Source organism: Cetorhinus maximus, chromosome 15 (genome assembly GCF_964194155.1).
Source record: "Cetorhinus maximus chromosome 15, sCetMax3.hap1.1, whole genome shotgun sequence".
Classification (NCBI taxonomy): Eukaryota; Metazoa; Chordata; class Chondrichthyes; order Lamniformes; family Cetorhinidae; genus Cetorhinus; species Cetorhinus maximus.
This window is the reverse complement of record NC_135893.1, coordinates 82,156,844-82,165,582: the sequence shown is the minus strand read 5'-3', so window position 1 is coordinate 82,165,582 and position 8,739 is coordinate 82,156,844.

Below are 8,739 nucleotides of genomic sequence, written 5' to 3'. Positions count from 1 at the left end.
CTATTAATTCCAATTTAAGACAGAAGAGAAAAAGTTTCATGTGTTTCCAGATTACCCGGGGTTAGTATAGCGCCTGTAGGTTGAATGTTGTAGAGCAGTTGCTGCGTAAGTAATCAACCTGAAGTAGCGCTTTCATTTAGAGTGCTAAAAATAGGCATGTGAATTTGCTACCATCTACATTCTGAACGTGAATGTATGAGCCACAGTGTAAACACATGGTATTTAAATCTAATGGAAGCATTCGTTAGAAACAGGGAAGGACTAAAATTTAAAGCAGCGCAAAAAGAATTTGCATTTATTTTGCACCTTGCATGTAATTGGGATGTCCCAAAACACCTTATAGAAAGTTTACAGCACAGACAGAGGCCACTTGGCTCATCCTGTCTGTGCCATCTGCAAAACAAGCCACCCAGTCTAATCCCACTTTCCAGCATTTGGTCCGTAGCCCTGCAGGTTATGACACTAGAGGTGCTTACTCAGACACCTTTTAAATGAGTTGAGGGTTTCTGCCTCTGCTACCTTTTCAGGCAGTGATTTCCAGACCCCCACAACCCTCTGGGTGAAAAAAAAGTTCTTCTCCCCTCTAATCTTTCTACCAATGACTTTAAATGTATGTCCCCAGTCACTGACCTCTCTGCTGAAGTAACTAGGTCTTCCCATTCACCCTATCCAGGCCTCTCACAATTTTGTGGATCTCACTTTAATCTCCTTTCAGCCTGTTCCAAGGAGAGCAATCCAATCTTTCCACATAGTTGCAATTTTCCAGTCCTGGCAACATCCTCATAAATCATCTCTCATGCAATTACATACTTTCTGTAATGAGGTGACCAAACTGCACACAGTACTCGAGTTGTATTTTATATAGTTCCAGCATAGCCTCCCCGCTTTTATATTCTATGCCTCAGCTAATAAATGAAAGAATTCCACAGGCCTTCTTAACCACATTATCAACTTGTCCTGCTATCTTCAGGGATCTGTAGACATTCACTCCAAGGTCCCTCACTTCCTCGACACCTCTCACTATCCTCCCAATTATTGTGTAAGCCTTTGCCTTGTTTGGCCTCGCCAAAGGCATCACCTCACACTTCTCTGGGTTGCATTCCATTAGCCCAGTCCATTGATAACTTGCTGCAGTTGGCAGCAATCCTCCTAGCTATCACAGCCAGTGAAGTAATTTTGAAACGTAGGAAACAACAGCAAATTTGTGGTGCCATTAAAATATGTTATGTCCAGCTGAGAGAGCTCACGATACTTCATTTTCACATCCCATCTGAAAGACAATGCAGCACCCAGTACTGTACTGGAATGTCAGCTGACATTTTTGCGCTCAAATCTCTGGAGTGGGATATGAACTAACGACCTTCTTACTCAGAGGTGACCTTAAATTGACATTTAAAAGACACATTCAAGGTGTGAAAATATTTGAATATTGTAATTTTAATTGGAAATCATCACAAATGCTGTTTAGGTTCTGAGCCGCAACACAAAAAAATCACATAAAAACAAAGATTTAAGAGTTGTTAAAGTGCAACTTTTAATAATAAATTAAAACTTCATATTCGAGAATGCAAAGTAAACAGCAGCTGACAGTCTTTGTATTAATTGTTTACATTCATTGGGTATAGAATAATATGGAGGATACATTCATTGGGTATAGAACAATATGGAGGAAACCAAGTCAGTGCCACTCCAGGTACCATATCTCACAAAGTCCAAATGAACATTCAGCATCATCACAGTGATAACTTGAAAACTGTGCTGATTAGTTGTTTTGCAATTGGTTCATTGAAACACCACTGCACAGCATCGGTTACAATTAGTTCTGGGCTTTTTCTTTCACTTTGGTTATTCATTGTTTTCAGCCTCAAGTTTTAGGGGTTTTGAGCCAAATTGAGCTACATAATTAAAAACATGCAGTAATAAATTCATTATACAGAAAAATTGACAATGTGAGGCTGAAGTAATTTGAATCAGAAACAAAGTCTAAGACAAAAAAAAGAAACTAAAAGTTAATTTTAATTTCTGTCTGACTCAGATCTGAACCAATGGGACTGATTTTCCATTGCTAAAGGTAGTGTTGAGGGTCCAGCCTGTGATATCAGAACATGATGAGCAAGCTGCCATCAATTTTGGATTTTCTGAAATGCTCAGTGAGGTTGCCACATGGCATTAGAACCTCAGATAATGGATAATGTTTAAAAAGCAGACACATTAGAATCACACCAACACAGGCAGAAATCTGGAACTGACCCTCATCCCCAGCCTTATACCAGCTGATCTAAGACCCTCCTTTGCACAGCCCAAACCACCTAAAAGTTCGGACAGTCTATAATAAAGTGAAACTTTGAGATACAACAGCATTACTATCACATGAACCAGACCTCAGCTTCAATAAATTGTATCTCAATAATGCCCCATCCATCATTCCCACTGATAGGCTCCAAATATGTTAAGTGTCTCTGGCTAACCTACACAATGCAAATTGATTGCTCTTCAGAAGATAATGTTTAGATTAAAACACTAAAGTATTGATACATTCACACTCTGACTGGGTGGGATCACTGACAGTTCAGGAACACATGTTTGTTAGTGGAGGTCAGGATTTTTAGAGTTTTGTTAAATCAAATGGAAAGGAGAATGATAAGTGCTTGCAGTGGGACAGTCCTCATTTCTTGGTAACTGGAATCTGCCTGCACACTCACCCAGTACAAAGTCTTCACTGAATTAGTATTGGCACTTTAAATTTTTCAAGTATCTCCCAGAGCAGACCAGACATCGCTGACAGACTGATATCTTAAGACTACACAGAGGAGCCCACGAAACAATGTCTGAGACCGACAGATCTTGTCAGCCACAGAAAGGGGTTCCTTTCATTGATAGTTGTCGTTCTGATCCATGGTTCCATTCCAACCCATGATGTATATACATCCTATTTGATCCATTTCACACGCTGTTTCAAGATCCCAACTACAGTTGGGTTGTAAAGCAGTTTTTAATATCTGTAGAATGCCACCTTCCCTCATCCCCATTCCTGAATCGCCACTGACACTACTTTCTTGTAAAATACAGGAACTTATGTAGATGTAAGATTAGACTACTCAATTTCCATTCCACTGATTTAAGGTGATTGGTAAAAGAAACAATAGGGACATGAGGAAAATCTTTTTACATAGCGAGTGGTTAGGATCTGGAATGCATTGCCTGAGAGTGTGGTACAGGAAGATTTAATTGTGGCTTTCAAAAGGGATTTGGATAATTATCTGAAGAAAAAAAATGCAGGGGGAGTGGCACGAAGTGAGCTGCACTTGCAGAGAACTGGCACAGACATGACAACAGGCCAAATGGCACAGGAGGCCCTTTTTTGATTCTATGTGCCATTTTAGCAGCTGGAGAATGGAGTCATTATGTTTCATCTATTTCTCCTGGACACTTGGTTTATTTGGTTCTTTCAAGGGAGTGGCTGCAGTGTGTCTGTGACCTGCTGGTATTACTAGTAAACCAGAACTTGCACCAGGGTCATTCTAGGAACAAATCTACACTAGCAACAAACCACAATTATTACACAGGTCAATTGCTCTTCTCATTATCTCCTTTAGGCCCGTCTTTTGTTTCTTTACTTGTCTCATTACCATCTCCTTCTGCCTTGCAAGATCATCCTGGTTATTTTTTCCTTCTTTCCCAGGGTGCGGATGTCTCTGGCTAGACCAGCATTTATTGCCATCCCTAATTGTCCTTGAGAAGGTGATGGTGAGCCACCTTCGTGAACCACTGCAGTCCATGTAATGTAGATACACTCACAGTGTTGTTAGGGAGGGAGTTCCAGGATTTTGACCCAGAGACAGTGAAAGAATGGCATTATAGTTCCAAGTCAGATTGATCCCATGCATCTGCTGCCCTTATCCTCCTAGGTAGTAGAGGTCACAGGTTTGGAAAGTGCTGTTGAAGGAGCCTTTCTGAGTTCCTGCAGTGCATCTTGCAGATGGTACACACTGCTCCAATTGTGTTAGTGGTGGAGGAAGTGAATGTTTAAAGTGCTGGATGGGGTGCCAATCAAGTGCACTGCTTTGTCCTGGATGTTGTCGAGCTTCTTGAGTGTTGTTGGAATTGCACTCATCCAGGCAAGTGGAGAGTATTCCATCACACTCCTGACTTGTGCCTTGTAGATGGTGGACAGGTTTTGGGGAGTCAGGTGAGTTACTCACCACCGGATTCCTAGCCTCTGACTGGTCTTGTAGTTACAGTATTTATATGGCTAGTCCAGTTCAGTTTCTGGTCAAGGTAACCCCCCAGGATGTTGACAGTGGGGGATTCAGCAATGGTAATGCCACTGAATGTCAAGGGGAGATGGTAGGATTCTCTCTTGTTGGAAATGGTCATTGCTTGGCACTTGTGTGGCACGAATTTAAGTTGCCACTTATCAGCCCAGGCCTGAATGTTGTCCAGGTCTTGCTGCATATGGACACGTACTGCTTCAGTATCTGAGTAGTCACAAATGATGCTGAACATTGTAAAATCTTCAGCGAATATCCCACTTCTGACCTTATGATGGAAGGGAGGTTATTGAAGCAGCTGAAGATGGTTGAGACTTGGATACTACCTTGAGGAACTGCTGCAGTGATGTCCTGGGACTGAGCTGATTGACCTCCAACAACCACAACCATCTTCCTTTGTGCTAGGTATGACTCCAACCAGTGGAGCGTTTCCTCCCGATTCCTATGACTCCAGTTTTGCTAGGCCTCTTGATGCCACACTCGATCAAATTCTGCCTTGATGTCAAGGGCCGTCACTCTCACCTCATCTCTAGAGTTCAGCGTTCTTGTCCATGTTTGGACCAAAGCTGTAATGAGGTCAGGAGCTGAGTAGCCATGGTGGAACCCAAACTAAAGCGTCAGTAAGTGCTGCTTGATAGCACTGTCAATGACACCTTCCATCACTTTTCTGATGATTGAGAATAGACTGATGGGGCAGTAATTGGCTGGGTCAGATTTGTCCTGCTTCTTGAGCTACAGACTGTGGTTGTATATAATTCTGCTGCTGCTGGTGGCCCACAGCACCTCATTGATGCCCAGTTTTTGAGTTGCTAGACCTGTTCAAAATCTATGCCATTTAACACAGTGGTAGTGCCACACAAGACAATGGAGGCTATCTTCAATCTGAAGGCTGGAATTCATCTCCACAAGGACTGTGCGGTGGTCACTCCTACCAATACTGTCATGGACAGATGCGCCTGCGACAGGTAGATTGGCAAGCATGAGGTCAAGTAGATTTTTCCCTCTTATGGCTCCCTCACCATCTGCTGCAGACCCAGTCTAGCAGCATATCCATTAGGGCTCGGCCAGTAGTGATGATAGACCAAGAGTACATTTTGTGCCATTGTCACCCCTAGTACCTCTTCCAAATGGTGTTCAACATGGAGGAGTACTGATTCATGAGGAGGAGTGGTTGGCTGGTGGGGTTGGGGGAGGATGAAGCAGGTAGTTGGTAACTAGTCCACGTTTGACCTGATGCTATGAGACTTCATGGGGTCCGGGGTCAATGTTGAGGACTCCCAGGGCTACTCCCTCCTGATTGTATACCACTGTGCCACCATCTCTGGTGGGTCTATCTTGACAGTGTATTTCCCTGACTCTGTGTTAGCTTAAAGCCTGTTGGATTTTGGGAATTTGGTGAGTGAGGAAATTTAGTGCACTGAGGGAGGAGGGAAGGAGGTAAGTGATTGGTTGGTGAATATTTTGCTCATTTATCTTTTGAAGCTCGTGTAATTTATTAGTAATTGTAAGGTTTCATTAGTCGTAGTAAGGTTTACTAATAGTAAAGCTCATTGGGAGTAGTAGGGTTATTAATTATAAATTAAGAAAGTAATAATAGAGTAATTAACATGTAATAAAGATGGCAAGGCAAGTGATGTGTTGCAACTGCAGAATGTGGAAATTCCTGGATACCAGTGTGATCCAGGGAAAACACGTCTGTATTAAGTGCCAGCGGCTTCAGCTCAGAGTCATTGAGCTGGAGGCCAAGCTTCAGACACTGAAGGAGGGGGAAAGTTACCTGGACACTTTGTTCCAGGAGGCGGTCACACCCCATAGGTTAAGGTCTTCTGATTTGGTTGGTGGTCAGGGCAAGGAGGGTGTGACTGCAAGTGAGGCAGAAGTAGAGGAACCTCAGCCCTTGCAATTGTCCAATAGGTTTGAGGTTCTCACAGCTTGTGAGGATGAAAGCGGGACTGCAGTGTGGATGAGTGAACTGACCTTGGTACCATGGTACAGGAAGCCTTTCAAGAGGGGGAAGTTAATAGGAATGTAATGGTAGTAGGGGACAGTATAGTAGGGGATTGACACAATTCTCTGCAGCCGAGAGAGTCCAGATGGCTGTGTTGCCTGCCCAGTGCCAGGGTTTGGGACATATGCTCGGGACTGGAGAGGAACTTGCAGGGGGGCAGGGGATGATGGGAGGGAGGATCCAGTTGTCATGGTCCATGTTGGTACCAACAACATAGACAGGACTAGGAAAGAGGTTCTGCTGAGGGAGTATGAGCAGCTAGGGGCTAAATTAAAAAGCAGAACCTCAAAGGTAATAATCTGGATAATTACCTGAGTCACGAGCAAATTGACATAAAGTAAATAAGATTAGAGAGATGAATGCATGACTCAAAGACTGGTGTGGGAGAAATGGGTTTCATTTCATGGGGCACTGGCACCAGTGAAAAGTGGGAGCTGTACCGTTGGGGCGACTGCATCTGAACCATGATGGGACCAGTGTTCTGGTGAGTCATAGAACTAGGGTGGTAGAAAGGACTTTAAACAAAATAGTGAGGGGAAAGGGAAATGTAGTAAATCAAAGGGCAACAACAAGGTGCTGAGCAGGTTAGCGATTTAGGCAAAGATAACCAGAGTCTGGCAGGAAGGGACAGAGTGCAAATTTAAGAGTGCACCAACAGATAATACCAGAGATTGCAGAGATGGTAAAAAGATCGAGTTAAAGGCTCTGTGTCTGAATGCGTACAGCATTCATGACAAAATGGATGAAGTGTTAGCACAGATAGAAATAAATGTTTATGACCTGATAACCTTTATGGAGACATGGTTGCAGGCTGACCAAGCCTGGGACCTGAATATTGAAGGAAAGATAGGAAGTTAGGAAAAGGTGCTAAGGTAGCTCTGTTAAGGATGTCATTACTACAGTAGTGAGAGATAACCTTAACACAAAAGAGCAAAATGTAGAATCAGTTTGGGTAGAGATAAGAAATAAAAAAGATGAGGTCACTTGTGGAAGTAGTTTATAGGCCCCCTAACAGTGGTTACACTGTAGAGCAGGGTATACAGGAAGAAAAATATGGGGTGTGGGACAATTTCGTAGAGCAAACGTTCTGCAGCCAACCAGGGAGTAGACTACTCTAGACTTGGTAATGAACAATGAGACAGGATTAATCTATATCCTCATGGTAAAGGAGCCTTTCGATGACAAGAGATGATAACATGATCAAATTTCACATTCAGACTGAAGGGATAAAGTGTGGGTCTAAGACCAGTGTTTTAAACCCGGATAAAGGTAAAAAGGGTAAGAAAGCAGAGCTAACCAAAATAACAGGGAAACTAGGTTAAATGATAGGACAGTAGAGATGCAGCGGCAGACTTTTAAAGAGATATTTAATAACTCTCAGCAAAGATTTAGCCCAGTAAGAAAGAAAGACTCCAAGAAGAGCGCATCATCATTCCTGGCGGAATAAAGTTAAGGATTGTATCAAATTGAAAGAAACACTATACAAATCTACAAAGACCAGTGGTAGGTCTGAAAATTGATCAGCTTTTAAGGACCAGCAAAGAAAGACTAAAACAAAGAGGGAGAAAGCCGAGTATTCAAGGAAGCTACCTAGTAATATAAAAGCAGATAGTAAGAGTTTCTACAAGTATTTAAATAAGAAACAAGTAACTAAAGCTAGTGTTTTTCCTCTAAAGAGCGAGCCTGGTGAATTGATAATGGAAAACAAGAGAATGGCAGAGGTGTTGATGTGGTATTGTGTGTCTGTCCTCACAGAAGACATAGGCCGGGAATTTCTGGCCCCATCCTGGCGGGAATTTGGTGGTGCAGCCGGAGGTCCATTGATTTTCGGTGGGACTGGACGATCCCAGTGGCAGGCGGGGATGGAAAATCCCTCCCATAGGAAACTTCCCAAAGCTACTTGAAAATCAAAAGATGAACAGGAGGGAGGAACTTAAAACAATCACCATCACTAGGGAAAAGGTGCTGGGAAAACTATTGGACCTAAAGGCTGACAAGTCCCCAGGACCAGATGGCCTGCATCCTAGGGTCTTAAAAGAAGTGGCTGCAGAGATAGTAGATGCATTGGCTATAGTCTTCCAAAATTATTTAGATTCTGAAAGGGGCCCCAATGGATTGAGAAATAGCTAAGGTAACAACTTTATTCAAGAAAGGAGGGAGACAGAAAGCAGGAAACTACAGGCCAGTTAGCCTAACATCTGTCATAGTAATAGATTCTAGCAATTTCCCTAAGGAGGTTATAGCAGGATACTAAGAAAATCATAATGTGATCAGACAGAGTCAACATGGCTTTATGAAAGAGAAATTGTGTTTAACTAATTTATTAGTTTTTTTGAGGAAGTAACAAGCATGGTGGACAAAGGGGAACATGCAGATGTGGTGTACTTGGATTTCCAAAAGGCATTTGATAAGATGCCACATCAAAAGTTACTACACAAGATAAGAGAACATGGTGTCGAG